The sequence below is a fragment of the Primulina eburnea genome, chromosome 8 (assembly GCF_022965805.1).
Source record: "Primulina eburnea isolate SZY01 chromosome 8, ASM2296580v1, whole genome shotgun sequence".
Lineage (NCBI taxonomy): Eukaryota > Viridiplantae > Streptophyta > Magnoliopsida > Lamiales > Gesneriaceae > Primulina > Primulina eburnea.
In genome coordinates this window covers 36,754,443-36,774,486 of record NC_133108.1, presented here as the reverse complement: position 1 = coordinate 36,774,486, position 20,044 = coordinate 36,754,443, and the positions used below count along the sequence as shown (strand labels likewise).

Sequence of the window (20,044 nt, the reverse complement as noted above, 5' to 3'; positions counted from 1 at the left end):
TCTTCTAGAGTGGGAGCTACCATGTCTGAATAAAAATGTTCAAGAAAGGTTGAGTCCAACTTGTGAGTGTTGCCAAGAGGTGTTGCCAACACCTGATGTGTGTGCATTTCATTCTCGATCATATTTTACGCATAAACTTAGGTCATTCATTCTGCTGTTTTGTGAATTAATCATGTCCAGCGGGGTACCTGTTTTTTTTCATGACATTCGAAAAACACCCTAACCAACTTAATTTTGAAATATTTTGATTGCTAATTGTTTGTGGGGTTAATTCGACGTATTTCTGACTGGTTACTTGAGATAATAATTACACCGGTTCAGAAAAGTTACCGTTGGGTGAGAGGAAAAACTGATTCGGAAAGGTACTGTAGTCGCGGCTTAACAAAATATTACCGTTGGAGAGTAGTGCTTAAATACTTACGGGGGAATCAGGAATAGCTTTACTGTTTACTCTTTCCCTCACATTCTGAAATTATTGTCTACCCTCACTGTTCAGATTTCGCGCAAATTATCTGTGCTCTTCGCAAGTTCTTGGGCTCTTCAAATTGTTTTCTGCCTCTTTGCTTCTTGATTTTGCAGATGGCTGGCTTCGATCCTCAAGACATAAGGAGTGAAATGGCTGCGAGTATGGGTGTTGAATCACCAGTCACAACACCCTCCGCCGAAGTAAATGTCGAGGGGAAGGAAATTGTGCCTGCACCAGACGAACCAATGCCACTGGAGACTATCGTCCCTGGTGAACCTGGGAACGAGATCAATGTTGAGGATCCTCCTGACTTCGAAGCTTTGAATAAAGCGTTTCCCCCTGCCCCCATGCGCAGAAGGTCAAAGAGACAAGCAGGGTTCGACCCTGACTTTGTACCAACCAAGAAACCACGGGCATTTGCCTCCTCAAATCTTCTGGACCCTGATTTCTCATCTGGAGACGACTCTGATGATGATGATTTTGAGTTGGTGGCGCGCCCCAAACCATCTGTTGCTGCAAAAGAATCTGGTTCAACTTCTGGCAGTCAAAAACCGAACCCCATAGCGGATGCTAAAAAGGTTGCGGAGAAAGGACTTTCTGATGAGCCTGAAGAAGATGAACAATCCTTGGCCGAGTTTCTTGCCTACCTCAAGGAAGAAAAAGCTGCCAAGAAACAAATCCTTAAGGAGGATGAACCTGATTCAGAAATGATGAAGGAATTTGAGGAAAATCAACCTGGAGCCTCTGCTGGTTCCTCTTCCTCGTCCGTATCTGACTTTGAATCAGAGGAGCAAGGTGATGATGACTCTGAGGATTCTGGTTCTGAATTTAGCGAGCCTGCTGATGATAATGCTGCTACTGGTGCCGGTGTTGAGGAGGATGTTGACAACATTGAGCACAACATCGACTCTACTGACTATGACTTAAGTAAGTCCTTTTCCCCCAAATTTTATTCCGAGGATGCCTTGGCGTTGTGGCCGCTATTTATTCAGAGAGAACTGATAGAAGAGAAAAATATTGATGTGAATGCGTACGGGCGATACAACCTGATTGAGTTCCTCAAGAACAGAAGGTTGCTATCCACGGTTACTACTGCTGTACCATACTGCCGCCGTGTGGTGCTGGAATTTTATTGTAATCTCCTGAAGAGTGTTGGAGTTGAGGACTCAGTGAAGCTTGGAAGGGTGTTTGTACGTGATCGTATTTACAATTTCTCTCCGTCAGTAATCAATGCCTTCTATGACACTCCCGATGATGAGGAAGCTGACGAGGATCTTGACATCCATGCTGTAACCTCCGTGCTGACTGGAGGTGTGATCACCGTGTTTCCTGACTATCCTAAGAAGCTGAGTGCTGCTAATCTCACTTCTTTCTACTCTGTTCTCCATAAGACTTCTATCTGGAATTGGACGCCGTCGACAAATTCCACCGCTGTGACCAGAACACAAGCTCTGGTCCTCTTTGATATCGGCACTGGAAGGGCCTTTAATTTTGGGAAGCTGGTCTTCACAACAGCATTGCAATATGCTGAGGGGGACTTCAAAAAGACTAAACTGCCATATCCCTCACTGATCTATGGCATTCTGGAGTCTCAAGGATTCATTCCGGATATAGATGAAGATTACTGCCCTGTTAGAGACTCCCTGAAGATCTCTCCTGCATACTTTAAGGGCCACCGAAAGATTGATTTGCCCTGGCAAAGTTCGAGTGTTGCTTCGGATGTTGGCCACACTGAAGACACAACATCTGAGCCCCAGCCTGACACTGCTGATACATCTGAGCCTCTAACTGCGAGTCTACCTCCTACACCGCCTCCTGGTTATGTTACATTATCTGTCTCCTATATTCGCGCTCAAATTGACTATGGTCGACAACAGATTGCTCATGCCATGCAGACCATTGATTATTACGAAAATCAAGTGGCAGATTATGAGCTTCTACTTGCTGCCAGCTACCATTCAGGACAAAAAGGGGGGAGTAGATGATACAGCTGGAACCAGTGGAGCCCAAATGGATGAAGATGCTGATGGCAGTCATGATGAATAATGATATTTTATTTTGCGTTATTTTCTCTCTTGATGTTTCTAGTACTTCAGTTGTTCTTTTATTCTCTCTGATATGTGTCACTCCTGATTAATGAAATATTCCGGTGTTATGATCTACATTGTTGCAATATCTAACATACAACACTGGCTAGTTGTTTCTGCCATCAGGAGAAAGCTTAAGTTCAGGGGGAGTCACTGAAGTTAGTCACTCAGGGGGAGTTCAGCCAAATACCATTTGACGGTTGTTTTGTCCAGAAAGGCAAAAAGGGGGAGATTGAAAGGAATTTTATTCCTTGATATACTTTCCATGTTTATCTTTAATATTTTTGCCTTTCTAGACATGTGAAGAATATTGAATTTGTGATATGATATTATAATATTTTTATATGATATCACAATATCTTTAAGATATTATCCTTTTGTTTAAAGAGTTTGTTTCCTAATGAAATTGCTCGTGGTCTAGGTTAAATATTACTCCAAGCAACTAAACGTGGGCGGCGTGAGAGAGAGGATTATTAGAGAGCCAAAGGTGTTCGAGAAGAGTTCGGAGATCAAAGCTAGCTCGTACTGTTGTTGCCGAGAAGTGCTTGCATCCTATGACGCCAACACCTAATCATTATGTTGATTAGTGTGTTGTTCTTTTGAAGAACTTTTCTTTCTCGGTTAATGCATCCATTGTATACCGGTTATATGCTTTGTCAGAAGTTTTGGATGCAATTTGTTACTCACCTTTACAAGGGAGTTGTTTACTTCTTTCACTAGTATTGATTTTTGTAAACTTACAAGTTTTTCTAGTGAATTATTTTGCCCTGAGGCATCGCACAAGTATTTTATACTTGTGCATAATTTATATCTCGTCTCTCTTATTATTATCGTTATTCCAACTACGTTTAGGTGTGTTAAACTTATAACTTCCGCTGCATGTTGTCGTGAGTGTTACAACACCTACGCACAACACCTATATTCTGAAACACACAACTCTCAACTCACACATACACTGTGGAAACAGAACTTTCAAATATTTTTCTCATCAACAAACCCTCTATTGGTGTAGAGAGGCCGAAGAGCTACGAAATTCTCTAAGTGGAACTTGTGAAAAAATGCGAGGGTAAGATCATAATCTTCTTTGTCGATGTTGTCTTTCGTGTCAACAACATTTACCTCAACATTCTCGTTCTCAGCAGCAGTATCATCATCAACAACAAATTTCTCATCATCATCATCAGAGGTGGAAGATGAGCTATTATATTGGTCAGGCCTGTTTTTGGCAAATTCGTGTTGCATCTCAGCATCAGGTTCATCATCGAATTCTTCAGTAGCAGGAACATATGGAAAATAATTTTTCCTTTTCAAATTGACCAAAAACTGAGCGAGGGAAACATTCTCCTTGTAAGAGAAACTCGGTTCCTTGGGAACCTTTTCTTCTACGGTGGATGTGGGAATTTGTTCATCTTCGTCGGAGGATCTGCTTGGGGGTAGGAGCAATCTTTTCCCGAGCCACAAATGCATAATCGACATCCTCTGAATCATAATGAGAGGTATACTCCTCTGGGTCATCCAACAACGGTCTAGCAGATGATTTGGCGAAATATTTTAGAAGGAGTGTAGTAAGTATTGTATTCTGCTTAGAATTTTTATCGCAGGCTTGAGGCTCTGGTGAAAACACTTGATTAAACACTGGAAAGTCTAGAAAATTCTCTCTGTTAATCTCATTCCTATGTTCCCTTGAAAAAATGGCTTGAAGCGAAGCAAGTACCTCTGTTACAAGAACAACTGGCAGAGGTGATACCTAGGTAGCTTCCTTCGGGGTGCAACATCATCACTGTTGCTCATCTCGCTACAGATATCTTCATGATCAAATCCCGCCATTGATAATTTTATAGAAGGTCGAGAGAGTAAGCAATGATAGAATTTGTGAATCGCAAAGAACAAATAAGCTTAGATTTAAAAAAGTCGATGTAAGATATAAGTTAACCAATTAATCCGTTGAAATAAACCCTTAAAAAACCTTTTCATATCCTAGCATATTACTTACCAACGGTAACAATAAGTTAGTAGATATATTTATGAATTTTTAAGAAAAAATATCTGCATAATTAAGGAAATAATCCAACGTAATTGATATCAAAAATAATTTCTAGATTTAAATCCACCTCGACTTAACTCCACTAAACCATGATAGATCATAAATATTTGACTTTTAATAAATAGAGTTTTTCACCATATATGTCTTTTAGAATACTTATAACTCATGAGCAGAAAATATTCACACTTTTGTATATGTATGACCAAATTATGCTTAAAAACATAATGGAACATAATAAAAATATAATAAGGTGCATATGATGTGTTCATTCATGAGGTGTTTCAACCGATGTCAGAAACATATACTGACAACATTTCAAATTGTGATTTTTTTTTTTCAAAAGTGGTAGCCTCGCACTAGAAGACCTTTCTTCATTAGTTTCATTTAGGTAGCTTTTTATTTTATTTTGCATTTTGAGATAGAAATCATAGCTTCCACACTAAAAAAAAGTCTGCATTGAGCTCCTCTAGTTATTATTATTATTTTTTTGCATTTTTTCAACATATATATTTTCATTCTTATTCTAGTTTCTCTAAGTCACTTTTCACATGAGATAAGATCTTGGAATACACAAACATCCCTTGACTACTTTTGACTAAAACAAAATATTCATCACAATCAAGTTCTTGATTGAAATTTTGAGAGTAACTGAGAGCACATTAAGAAATCAACCAACACAATACAAACATCATATAAGACACTAAATCAAAAGTGCAGTATGCCTAATGTCCTAAAAATGCACATGTATGTTAGGTGTTGTCATAGATATTGTAACATCCAATAAAAATCCGCAAGTAATCAGAATGCACACATGCTGAGAGATTTCTTAAGATTGGAAAATATCTTAAAATCTGATGCTTTTGTGAATTTGTCCTTCAGTTGGTTATTAGTCCCAAAAATTTCATACGGATCAAGCATTTCTCGATTAAATCTTGAATAAAATGATCTCTAATGTAAATAAATTTTATACGATAATATTGTACAAGATTTTTTTAGATGTTATTTGCGTCTGAATTATCACAGTACATTGTGAGTCTCACTCTTAAAGCCATAATCTTTTACCATTTGATTCATCCATATAAGTTGAGAACAACAACTTTGAAATAAACAATTGGGCCGAGGATTTAAATAGCAGAAAGAACATTATGGGAGAGTGTTTCTACTTTGGAAATAACTTAGTTTTGTGGTATAGTAGGAAGCAAACTATGTATCACTCTTCGAAATACCATATATTCAGATTCTGCAGTCGAAGAGTGATACATAGTTTGCTTCCTACTATACCACAAAACTAAGTTATTTCCAAAGTAGAAACACTCTCCCATAATATTCTTTCTGCTATTTAAATCCTCAGCCCAATTGTCATAAATAAATCCTACTAGATTGGTTTGATTTCTCTAGTGTACAACAATTCCAAATCCAAAGTGCCTGTTATGTATTGTAAATACGTTTCGTAGTTTTAAGTGTATGATTTTTTTAGGATTCGATTGATATTTCACACACAAATATATACCAAATATGATATCTGGACGACCAGTCAAATATAAGAAACTGATGCTACGGTACAATTTGTGGTTGGAGGAGCATTGTTTTATAAATATTTCAGATTTTTTTTTGGGGACAATTTGCTTTTTTTGTTGTTGTTGCTATTTTTCATTATTTTTGCTCTCTTCAAAGTCACTATTTTATCATTAAAACCCACGAATTTAAGATGAGTTTTTTGATGAAATGTATCATATGAGCCCTATTTATAAGCAAACTGAAATGAGATGAGTCACAACTCCAAGTCAAATATTGGCCTAACTTAGTGACACTTCTTTTCCATCAAGTTAATGAGCCGGAGAGCTACTATGCAACATTTGTCCTAACGTCGTATATGAGAGTCGAGATCACCTACGGAAAAACGAAAGTAGGCTGCAAGAAGGCATGATTAAAGCCGATGATAGTAAGCTATGTCCTCCATCACGATGTCGAATGAAACTATCCGCACGAATCGGATTTTTTGAGGAATGTGTATCGATCGTTCATTCTCCCTCTCCAGTGGCTTTCGAAAGCTCGACATGAAAGAAGAGATAAAATAGGCTATTCTCCATTAAATTTAATTATTGATTTAAATTTTTAATCAATTAATATTTTATATATAAAACTTTTGACTAAATTGTTATATTTATTATTGTTAATAAATTTCATTACCTAAATTTTGACTAAAGTCATCAAAATTTTTAAGGTTACACAATCCACTTCTTCCGAGTGTACTAACTTATCCCTCATATATATATATATATATTTTTTTGGAGTTGATCCCCATCATAAAATGAAGAGCCAAATCTAAATTCGGATAAAAATGTAAAATAAGGGTCTAATTTGGTACACTAAAAAGACTAAGACTGAACCGTGAATAAAACCCATAAAATAACAAAACTGAAAATCAAAAAATCAAATTTCTTCCTTTCACAATGCCCAAAATTTGATGAATTTAAGATGTGAATTTAAGAAGAGATTTGCGTAATCCAACAACCTTATTAATAATACCAAATCAAGGAAGGCTCTCTTTGTCTGTAGATAAATTTTGTGAAGCCAGCTTTCACAATACTTGTCTTACAAAGAGCTGAACCCCATCATCTTTGTGAACATCACCTGCCCATTTCTTCATATTTTTCTCTTTTAATCCCACATAAAATATTCCTTCTTCTATCCAAGCTACACCTTCTGTATATATGGTGTTTGAGAGAGAGTGATGCATGATTGATGGATAACTTCTCTCTTGATTTCTCTCAATTGAGAAATGACTTTGTATTGAGGGGAAGTATTTGGGTTGAACTCAAATCCATGATTGGAATTTTTCATCAATACTCGATGACATATATGGATAACTGATTCTAATCTTTTGTGATTTGTGTCGGTTTTCCCATAATTAGAATTTCGGGTCAGAACTGACAGACGAAGAAATTTACAGAATCAGACTTTTTTAAAGAGATTGAATTTGGATACCTCATATGTGATAAGAGAATCGATTTTCTTTATCTGGGTAGTTGAAAAAGATTAGTTTGAAACTGAATTTAATCTTCAAAATTTCACCATGGGTGATGCATCAGTGAGTCTTGATAAATGGAGGGATTTTTTCAGAAGTTCAAATTCTGATATCTTAAACGTGATCGAGCATGCGATAATGGTTGCCGCCTGTGATTACCCTTTTGACTTCAAATTGAAGAGGGATCGAATTGCTGAGATGTAATTCGTGAGCAAAATGACCAAGTGTTTTGGCTGTGATAGGACTTAACATTTTGTGACAAATTGTGATGGTGTGGAGAACAATGGTAATAACGCTAAAAGTAGAGCTGGAGATAGCAAAGATACAGAAGAAAGCAAGGGGAGTAATAACAGAGGTGGTGATGATTATGATGAAAGTCGAGGGGTGATAAAGGCGAATTGCAATCATGTTAGCCATTGCAGTTTTGGACTTGCTGAAACATTGACTGATGACATTGATGAAGAATTTAAGGTTTTTGAGGAGTTTTCGAGGATCAAAGGAATTTTGGATAATAAGGATGAAGAGGTTGGTTTGTTTCTATTCGTTGCGGATCGTTCTGGTTCAGTCCATATTGTATTAAATTTTGCTAAAATTATGTTATTTATATCTAGCTGATTGAGGTCTATTTTTGTTGTTGTTTTCTTGGTTGAACTGAAATATGGGATTCTTTTACTTGTTTTTTAATTGGTTTACGTAGCTGTTCTTTGTATAATTGTATTTGTTGCTAATTAGTTTAACTGGCGGCTGTGTTTGTTTTACTTGGGGTTTTGATTGTTGCCCTGTTTTTCTTGAGCAGTCTGTGGAGGTGTTGTTTGATTCATTGAGGCAGCTTCAGCTGATGCATGTCTCTTTGGAGACATTGAAGGTTCGACTGGAATCCTTGTTTAGGATTATTTTTTTCTGCGGCATTTTATTTTTAATCTTGAATCATATGATCTTATCTCAGGTTACTGATATTGGAAAGTGTGGCAAGTTTCTACTAAAGCATGCATCAAAGGAGATTCAGAATCTTGCCACAGCATTAATGGAGTATGGACTGTCGTCTAGTAGTTTTATAGTTTGTTTTTGAAGCTGAAGTTTATGTAAATGGATTACTTGTTTGAGGTTTACATGATATTTGTGTTGGGACATCGTATTCTCACACCCAAGACACAGCAGAAGTTAAAATATTTTGCTTGGGCGTCGTGTGTTTAAATCATCCATAGGGCGTTTAGAATGATACCTTTGCGTTCTCAACGCTGGACTCCAAACTATTCCGGTGTTTAAGCGGAGATAGCCTTTCTTGTAAATCTCTATGAACGGCTCTTCGCGACGCTTGGAAGAATAATCACGGCCGTGATAGATTTTCCCCAAAGGATTTTTGTTGGCCGAGAATTCCAAGATTCATAATCATGGATTTGTGCTAATTGATTATTAGCCAATAATTAACAATTAATTATTGATTTTAATCAACAATTAAACAAATCACATTTGCCTTTCCTTATGGTGATGGCCGTGGGTTTCAAGGAGGATGGAGAGAAATTTTGAGTTGTTTTTGTGTGCAAAAACTAGGGTTAGTAATTATGAGTCCTAGTATTGTATAAATAGAGTGAAACTCCTAATCTAATTAGGAGTCTCTCTCCCACTAAGACTCTAATAATTTCATTATATTTAAAATCACATATATTTAATATACAATGTATTTATTAACCTTTAATAATACATGATATAATAATATCATATACACATATTTTGTATCACCATATAAAATATATACATGTATATATATATTAAATTAAATAACTATTATTTAATTTATAAACTAACTCATTAGTTAATTTAATTCTAGACTCCTCTAGAATATTTATGGGAATTTGTGCATGTTAGTAGTCACCACTACTAGCACAATCATTTAATTAGTAAATTCCAAATTCACTAAAAATTGATTCCGAACTCATTATAATCCCGATCGACGATCCGAGAGTGCCGATGTACCAAGGATACAAATCTTGTTCATATAATGAAAATCGAAAATTTCGAAGATCAAAATTTTCATTTACCAAATTTAGAACTTACTACATATGGCAGTTACCATATTTGGCAGCTGCCAGTTTTTGTGAACTCCTTCACAAAACAAACAGTTCCACTCTCCTTCCTTATTTAGCAATCATGCTAACTTCCATTTCTTCCATCATATGGAATCAGCTCATAAACTCCTTTATAAGCTTCCTGTTTGATCTCCATCAAACTATAGTCGCCAAATTCCAACTCCTTGAAATTTGACTATCTCAACGGGAACACAGAATCCGATACTTGTGTGACCCTCAATGGTTCAGGGATACAGCTAGCCGTGGGTTCACATCTCCATGTGATTCAGAATAACATTTATTCTTATTCGGGTTTACCCTGGTTAACCCCATTCTTTTTATCAACTCCTTGATCAAGAATGTCAGAACTCATTTCTGATTGCACCCATCGGATCATGGTAGGAGCGTCTAATAGCATCGCCCCATGATCCCCTAGGTATCACTGATAGTGCCTGCAAGAACCTTTAGTCATGGTTAGCGTACAGTACGGTCCCTTCAACATATATATCCCGATCGAATCTGCAACCATTGATATATCGAGGGTTGCATATGAATTCGATAACGATGTGATTTATCTTTGAGTACTAATAGTGGCATGGCATGTGCAACTAGAAAAACACCTTTCCCTAAAGCACATTTCTTGCTCTGGCCAGAGACTCCTTGCACTATTAACTCATAAGATCACATAGGATATCTTCTCCCGTAGGCGAACGGTGAATCCCCGACTACAATGCATTTACTCCTACGTATTTCGAAACTACACCCAACCTCGCCACCTGATGACCCTCGATGGAGTCGGTAAACGGATCAAAGTGCATGCTAGTACGTATAGCCCCTACATTGTCTCGGGTCAAAGGACTAATGGTGTACAACCATAACTTCGGACTATTCCACTCGATAAGTGAGAACCCCTTGGACAGCCCGAGGGAGGGTTGTTCAGTGCATCATCATATGATCACACATCTGTGTGAATGGACATCTCCATGACCTTGCCAATGAAACATGGCGTTTACATCACAGATGCTAGTCTCGAGCTCGAGCGACCTTTATCCTTGTTTTAGGCGGCTGATTCGACTATGAACCTGTTTAGAATATACGGTACTCTTCCTAATGAGTTTCATGATCTTACGTGGAATCGCAGACCTCATGGTACCTATTGTATATTCAAGGACTTTATCTATGCAGCTTGCATGGGTATACAGATAAAGTATAATGCCATAATCGAATAAAAATCGTAAAATATTATTAAAATAAAGATTGTTTTTCCATTAGAGTCAATAAAGTCCGAGCCACAAGTTGGCTGGCGGGCACCTACTCTAACAATCTCCCACTTGCCCTATAGCCAACTACCCATAGATCTTAGACTCATTGCTTCGCGATGCTACTCAAACAATGGTCCTGGCAGGGGCTTCGTTAGTGGATCAGGAACGTTATCTGCGGAGCATACTCTCTCTACCGATATGTCTCCTCTTCCCACAATCTCCCGAATTATGTGGAACTTCCTCAGTATATGTTTGGATCACTGATGAGACCTCGGTTCCTTCGCTTGCGCTACGGCACCGGTGTTGTCACAGTAGACCGGGACTGGATCAACTGTTTGAGAAATGACACCCAACTCTTGGATGAAATTCCTCATCCAAATACCCTCATTTTCTAGATCCGATGCAGCTATGTATTCGGCCTCAGTGGTTGAATCCGCTGTGGTGTCTCGCTTGGAACTCTTCCCAGAGACAGCATCACCATTGAGCTTGAACACAAATCCAGAGGTCATTTTCGAATCATCCACATCTGATTGGAAGCTAGAATCAATGTAGCCTTCCAATTTTAGTTCTCCACTCCCGTATACAAAGAACAAATTCTTAGTTCTTCTCAAGTACTTAAGAATGTCCTTTACTACTTTCCAATGCAGTAGATCGGGATTCGACTTATATCGGCTTGCAACACTCAGTGCATATGCAATATCAGGTCGAGCAGATATCATACCGATACATAATACTGCCTATGGCAGACGCATATGGAATGCGGCTCATGGTTTCTATCTCTTCATCAGTCTTAGAGCACATAGACTTGGATAGATTCACACCATGAGACATTGGGAAATATCCTCTCATGGACTCCCCCATAGAGAATCTCCCCAGTATGGTATAGATATATGTGGATTGGGTGAGCTCTAGCATCTTTTTGATCTATCTCTATAGATCTGTATTCCTAATACACATGATGCTTCACCCATATCCTTCATGGAGAACTTACCAACTAACCATACTTTAGTTGAATGCAACATCCCTACATCATTCCCAATGATTAGTATGTTATCAACATAAAGCACTAGGAATGTCACTGCACTCCCACTAACCTTCTTTTATACAGAAGGTTCCTCAGGATTTTTGGAAAAATCAAACTCTTTGATAGTGTTGTCAAATCTGAGGTTCCAGCTCTTCGATGCCTGTTTGAGTCCATAAATGGATCTCTGAAGTTTGCATACATTATGCTCACTTCCTTCTGATGTGAATCCTTCAGGTTGAGACATGTAAATCTCTTCCTTAATATCCCCATTAAGGAACGCTGTTTTCACATCCATCTGCCATATTTCATAGTCATACTATGCTGTTATGGCTAGCAGTATCCTAATGGACTTGAACATCGCGATTGAAGAAAAGGTTTCCTCATAGTCAACACATTGTCTTTGAGTACATCCTTTTGCTACCAATCTAGCTTTGAAGGTCACCACCTTCTCATTCGTTCCAAGTTTCCTGTTGTAAATCCATTTGCATCCTATGTGAACAATTCCCTCAGGTGGATCTAGTAAGGACCATACTTGGTTCGAATACATGGAGTCCATCTCGGACTGCATGGCTTCAAGCCATCTAGATGAATCGGCATCAGACAATGCTTCCTTGAAATTTCTTGGATCACATCCAAGAATGAGCTCACCTTGACCCTCTTCAAGAAGCAGGCTCAACCTTTTAGGCGGCCTTGAGATCCTTTCGGATCTTCTAAGAGCTTATGTTTCTTTTATTGGCTGTTGGGGTGTGGGTTATGCTATTTGTGTCACGGGTGGTTCTCGAATCTGATCGAGTTCTATCATCATGCCTTTTCTATCTAATAGAAACTCCTTCTCTAAGAAGGTGGCTTTCCTTGAAACAAACCACTTTGTTTCACTAGGATAAATAGAAGTAATATCCAACAGAGTTCTTTGGATATTCCACAAAGTAGCACAAATTGGCTCTACTATCCAATTTGTCTCCCACTGTCTGCTTCACGTAAGCAGGGCATCCCCATATTATTAAGAAAGAATATTTCACATCCATATCTCATATGGAGTTTTATTCACTGCATTTGTATGGACTTGATTCAACAACCTTGCCGTTGTTTCAAGCGCATATCCCTTAAGGGATGACGGCAACTTAGTGAATCCCATCATAGATCGGACCATGTCCATCAATGTCCGGTTACGACGTTTTGACACACCACTCAACTGGGGTGTGGCAGGTGGAGTTCACTGTGAGAGAATCCTATTCTCGTTGAGGTAGTCTTGAAACTCAGTACTCAAGTATTCTCCACCTCGATCTAATCGTAGTGTTTTAATACTCTTTCCTAATTGTTTCTTTACTTCTGATCTGTATTCTTTGAACTTTTCAAAGGCTTCAGACTTGTATTTCATCAAATACACATATCCAAACCTCGAATGGTCATCGGTAAAGGTAACGAAGTAGGAATGACCAAATCTTGTGCTAACACTTAGCGGGCCACACACATCTGTATGGATCAAATCCAATAGATCATGTGCACGTTCCACTTTCCCTAGGAAATGGGCTTTGGTCATTTTTCCTTTCAGACAGGACTCACATGTCTCTTAGAGAGTTTATGTCTGACGAGTCAAACATGTCCTCTCCCACTAGCTTGTGGATCCTTCTTTGAGAAATATGTCCTAGCCTAACGTGTCACAAATGTGCTTGGTTTAGACTATCTTGTTTTCTTTTGTTTATCGTTGTTGAAAATCGAGTTTACTTGGACATTCACTTATCATTGTCAAAACATTTCTGGCCTAGATAATTTCTTATGTCTTTGCTTCAAGCAGTGAAATATAAATGTTCTAAATTATCAGGCCATGTCAAATTCCAGGCCCACCACCTTCTCAATAGGCCCAATCATACTTACACCATACTCATGGGCAAGAGCCCCATCTTGCATACGTGTGGTCATGAGCTCCTTGAAAGTAGTGTGCATCATTATGCGAGTTTCATGCACTATGCAACTCTTGCATGTGTTATTCGAATGTCAGCAGCATTCAATATTTCCTCAAACTGTCTCTACAGTTCATTTGACATAGGCGCAAGCATATAACACTTTAGCTTGCATACTATGGTCCTACCATCTTGCATGCTTTGTCAGTTCAGCAAGACTGACATTAATGTGTATGCTATTCTCTCCGAATTTAGAACAATTTTCTCAGCCAATATTGAAAATTAGTGTTCGGTTATCTTGTTTTAATAACAGATATGAATTACGCGAAGAAATCATAAATATACTGATATGGAAACAGAATAAACGTTACCGACTATTTTAAAATATTTAGTAAGACGTAAAATTTGGACTTTTGTTTTTACGAATTGCCTCCCACTATTTTGACATTTTCACCACCCTCTGATGACAAACGGGAAATCCAATTTCCTTAGTGAGTACGCAAGGCCCAATTGCGAAATTATGATCCCGAATAATATCGGCCAATCATAACTTCCAAAAGGTAGAGCCCAATTGCAACTCCTTGCAACCCTTACGTAATTTTGTCTCACGTTTGAGGAGGGTCCAATAATATGATCCCCTTTCTCTTCACGTGTCGAGCCAGGCCCATCAATGTTGAACCTTAATGGACGGTCGCCATGAGATCCCCCAATAATATGAGCCGAAGTCATTGGAGTTCCATGTAGTTCACATCAAATATGTCAGTGGAAGTCACAGCTTTCCGGCGTCCAGGCCTCCCCAATAATATGAGCCAGACACTGACCGCGGGTAGCGTTCATCATGCAACCACCGTTGATGGAAGGCAAGGAATTATTAAACTTTCCTTTAATTATCCTTTTAATGGGCTTGATTTAAATTTTGGATCTCATCCAAAATGAGGGATTTTAATTTAAAAAATTTGTCTCATCATTAATTTTAAAACTCTGCCATGATTGTTTGTATGATTGCCGGATTCATGCAACTCTTGTCATTATATTAATAATAACTCACATACTGATTATTTATAATATATCACATACATCACAAATAATAATAATAAAGGATGATCGATAACCGAGAGCTAATTGATCCGTACGAGCCACATACGAATCCATGTCCATAGCCTAGGGAAATGTAGGGATGCAAATGCAACTATTACATAAGCCTCCAAAATTTACATGTCTTCGATCTTCAAAACTCCTTTCGAGGATCTCGGGCCCACCGTCTTCAAATCTTGATCTCCCACTAATTCTAATATTTACATTAAATATCCATGGCACATTGAGATACAAATTTAGGGGGTGAGAACGGACCATAAACCAGGTCCACTTTTAATTATCAAATAATCAAAAATTACAACATGTAAAAACCTAACATACACCTAGCAAATTGGTCATGGCTCTCGATCATCCTTTAACATATAATACCATATATTATATAAATCCGATAATATCACATATTATCAATAAATCGTGTATCTCGTAAATTATCACTAACCGCCATAATTATCAAATTAAATAAACAATTTTATTTAATTTCAAATAATTAAATTTCTTGTAAAACTCCTTTTACCATAAATAATTAAAATCATATTTCAATTATTTATTTCGTAAGAAATCGATTTTATAAAAATTATTGTAGGGGTAAAATCGTCCGTATTTTCATAAAATATCAAATTAACCCAAAATTTTAAAAAATCAGAAAATCGCCACGGACCCGAAACTGGGCTCCCCGTGGTACTGTTCACGCTGCCCGTGAACAGTACCGCTGCCCGTGAACAGTAATTTTCGGATACTGTTCACGCTGCCCGCGGGCACTATTCACCGGGAACAGTTTTTTTTTTTTTTTTCTTTTTCTTTTCAAAAACAGTTTTTTTAAAAATAATTTTAGGGGCGTTTTTCATAAAAATTCTTACGCGGTTAGAAATAATAAACTCAACACAATTTAATTAAAATACACGATAGAGAATAACCTGGCTCTGATACCACTGTTGGGACATCGTATTCTCGCACCCAAGACGCAGCGGAAGTTAAAATATTTTGCTTGGGCGTCGTGTGTTTAAATCATCCATAGGACGTTTAGAATTATACCTTTGCGTTCTCAACGCTGGACTCCAAACTATTTGGGTTCCCACAACTAGCACAATCATTTAATTAGTAAATTCCAAATTCACTAAAAATTGATTCCGAACTCATTATAATCCCGATCGACGATCCGAGAGCGCCGATGTACCAAGGATACAAATCTTGTTCATATAATGAAAATCGAAAATTTCGAAGATCAAAATTTTCATTTACCAAATTTAGAACTTACCACATATGGCAGTTCCCATATTTGGCAGCTGCCAGTTTTAGTGAACTCCTTCACAAAACAAACAGTTCCACTCTCCTTCCTTATTTAGCAATCATGCTAACTTCCATTTCTTCCATCATATGGAATCAGCTCATAAACTCCTTTATAAGCTTCCTGTTTGATCTCCATCAAACTATAGTCGCCAAATTCCAACTCCTTGAAATTTGACTATCTCAACGGGAACACAGAATCCGATACTTGTGTGACCCTCAATGGTTCAGAGATACAGCTAGCCGTGGGTTCACATCTCCATGTGATTCAGAATAACATTTATTCTTATTCGGGTTTACCCTGGTTAACCCCATTCTTTTTATCAACTCCTTGATCAAAAATGTCAGAACTCATTTCTGATTGCACCCATCGGATCATGGTAGGAGCGTCTAATAGCATCGCCCCATGATCCCCTAGGTATCACTGATAGTGCCTGCAAGAATCTTTAGTCATGGTTAGCGTACAGTACGGTCCCTTCAACATATATATCCCGATCGAATCTGCAACCATTGGTATATCGAGGGTTGCATATGAATTCGATAACGATGTGATTTATCTTTGAGTACTAATAGTGGCATGGCATGTGCAACTAGAAAAACACCTTTCCCTAAAGCACATTTCTTGCTCTGGCCAGAGACTCCTTGCACTATTAACTCATCAGATCACATAGGATATCTTCTCCCGTAGGCGAACGGTGAATCCCCGACTACAATGCATTTACTCCTACGTATTTCGAAACTACACCCAACCTCGCCACCTGATGACCCTCGATGGAGTCGGTAAACGGATCAAAGTGCATGCTAGTACGTATAGCCCCTACATTGTCTCGGGTCAAAGGACTAATGGTGTACAACCATAACTTCGGACTATTCCACTCGATAAGTGAGAACCACTTGGACAGTCCGAGGGAGGGTTGTTCAGTGCATCATCATATGATCACCCATCTGTGTGAATGGACATCTCCATGACCTTGCCAATGAAACATGGCGTTTACATCACATATGCTAGTCTCGAGCTCGAGCGACCTTTATCCTTGTTTTAGGCGGCTGATTCGACTATGAACCTGTTTAGAATATACGGTACTCTTCCTAATGAGTTTCATGATCTTACGTGGAATCGCAGACCTCATGGTACCTATTGTATATTCAAGGACTTTATCTATGCAGTTTGCATGGGTATACAGATAAAGTATAATGCCATAATCGAATAAAATCGTAAAATATTATTAAAATAAAGATTGTTTTTCCATTAGAGTCAATAAAGTCCGAGCCACAAGTTGGCTGGCGGGCACCTACTCTAACAATTTGTTTATAAATATATAGACATATGACATCATTGCCTTGTTATGATACTCGTAGTTTTGTTTCTCCTTGGTGTATCGTTTGTGTTGGCCTAAAAAGAATGAAGTCAGTTGCACTGAGAAGTGTCAAAATACATTGCATTACATATATCTGTTATTTGGTATGTTAGATGGTGGCAGAGCCAAAAGAAAAGTGGAGTGGAGTGAAACAAGAAGTCGAAATATTTTGAGAAAGTGAACTATAATTTGTTGTGTATAGAATGTATAAATTATATAATTCTGCAAGAGGAGCTGCCCTCTGCCTACTCCATTTGGATCCGCCATTTTTGTTTGTTCCTTTTATGCCATACCACAAAATCCCATCAATTATCTGGTTGAGTCTATAGTTGTTACTTATAGTTTGAATAGTGGCTATTGTTTTGTAGGTGAACTAACAATCTAAAAAGTTTTGCTGGCGCATTTAAAGCTGTTAATGAACGTTTGCTCCTTTTCTGTTTAAAAAATTCAGGGATTGGAGAATTATGATTGATGCATGGGTGAAAGCTACAACGGCCATTACAGAGAGTTAGTCACGAAGATTTTCTTATGACCTAAAATTTGGTGTTTCTTAATTGAGGATAATGAGTTATTTTTTCCTTAAAGGTGGAGAAGCTGAAACAGAATCGGTAAAAATGACAGCTGAAGAAGAGGGAGGACTTCCGTCTCCTCCGCTGGATGAAGGAGCTTTCTTTACTACTACTGCTTCAATGGAGCTGTCAAAGGTGTTATATCTCCTCATTTTGTTGTCAAAGTTCTGCAATTTGTGGCCTCCTTCTGATTTTATGACATGGTTAACTTGGCTTGTTTTTTCTATATTTTCATGATCTGTGAAGTTCTTTGATGGCATGGATGCTGATGGGAGTGAGTTTCTCCCTTTAACGCTTCATATGTCATGTTTTATTTTGGCTATTCCGTTCTTTTATAAGAACTGCTTCTCTAAAAAAGAATAAAGATGCATGGTCTTGCTTACGGTTTCAGACCTTGGTAACGGTTGGCCTTTAACAAGAACCAAGAAAATAGAAGAAAGCCGACGCTTGGAAAAAGGGACGTTCCAAAGTCGAAGCTTAAGAATCCCGGTAATTCAAGCATTACTCCGAATTGCAGTTAGGTTGAGAAGAAGAAAAATCAGGAAGTTACGTTGAAGAAGCAAACCCTTGAACCAAATAGGCCTCAAAATGGTGAATCTCGAATAGCCAAACCAAAACCACAGTATAATGAAATTCGACTAGCTAGAGAAAACCCTCCCGACAGTCAATCTAGGCCCATGAGACCAAAACCAGCCATGCAGCCGAGGGTTAAAAGTAACATTAAAATTCAGCAGAAACCAGATAGCACAATTCAGAAGAAACCAGTGCCTCCCACACAGGTAACTGGTGAAAGTACAGGAGACTGAGGAGGTATCATTGTGAACCTGTTGCTTCAATCATTAAGTTTTCTTGTATCAGAAGTTGGATTTTAACAATGAGGCTTCGGTGCAGATGAATTAGAGGTTGCAAAAAGAAAGCTACAAGAGCTTTATCAAGCAGCCGAAAACGGTTAGTTTGCCTACTCTCTACTGATTAGCTTGAATATATTACATTTTGTCACACCTCATAGCATAAAATATGAACAATGCCGTAATCAAGACTCTATGCAGTGAATCCTGTTAGCAAATGTATAAGTTTCTACAGATCTATTGAGAACATGTAAATCATATTATCATATCATTAAAATATTTCATCTAATATTGATTATGACATATTTCAATAGCCAAGAAGCAAAGAACAATACAAGTAGTGGAGCCTCATGAACTTCCAAAAAGAGTTTTGCGCAGAGGAATAACCAGCACATGAAGACTGGCTTATCCAACAAGAATAGGCCAAAATTACGCCGGTAGCTACTATTCTGTGAATACCAAATTTGATTTCACTAATCTTCAAGAATATTGGAAAATCATCATTATATCGAGTAGAAGGGTATTGCCATTCACTAACTTCACGCACGTATTTTGCGTCAAGTCGGTTGAGAGCTGGAGAGTTGGCTTTCATCCAGGATGTTTACATAGACAGAATTAGTTTGGACCTTTTAGTCGAACATTTAGGACAAGAGGACGTACCCATGTGTTAGGCTGAACTCTCTTTTAGCAAAAAGGGATTCTGGATTGTGTCATCCAAGCCATGAATTCTTCATTTAATGTCCATTTTTTTCTCAAACTTAATCTAGATTGTGTAGGAAAACAATTTGTGCATGATTAGGCGTGTTTTGTGTAGTTTTATGTCTGATATTGCTAATATTGAATCATTTGAACTTCAATGGTATTGCATTATCGTATTTTTATTATGCCTAAAAAATTATGAGAAAGAGTTAATTATGGCTTATAGTTGATATAGGAAAGCTATTTCTAATTAACAAGTCGAAGGGTCAAATGTGCATTTTCTTCTTCTTCCTTTTTACTTTTTTTGAAATAA

At 37.9% G+C, this 20,044-nt stretch overlaps 1 pseudogene; it reads left to right on the top strand.

Annotated features, from left to right (window-relative positions):
* The first annotated feature begins 7,201 nt into the window (after positions 1–7,201).
* Positions 7,202–18,596, top strand: LOC140839487 (probable mediator of RNA polymerase II transcription subunit 26b; annotated as a pseudogene).
* The last annotated feature ends 1,448 nt before the right edge of the window (positions 18,597–20,044 follow it).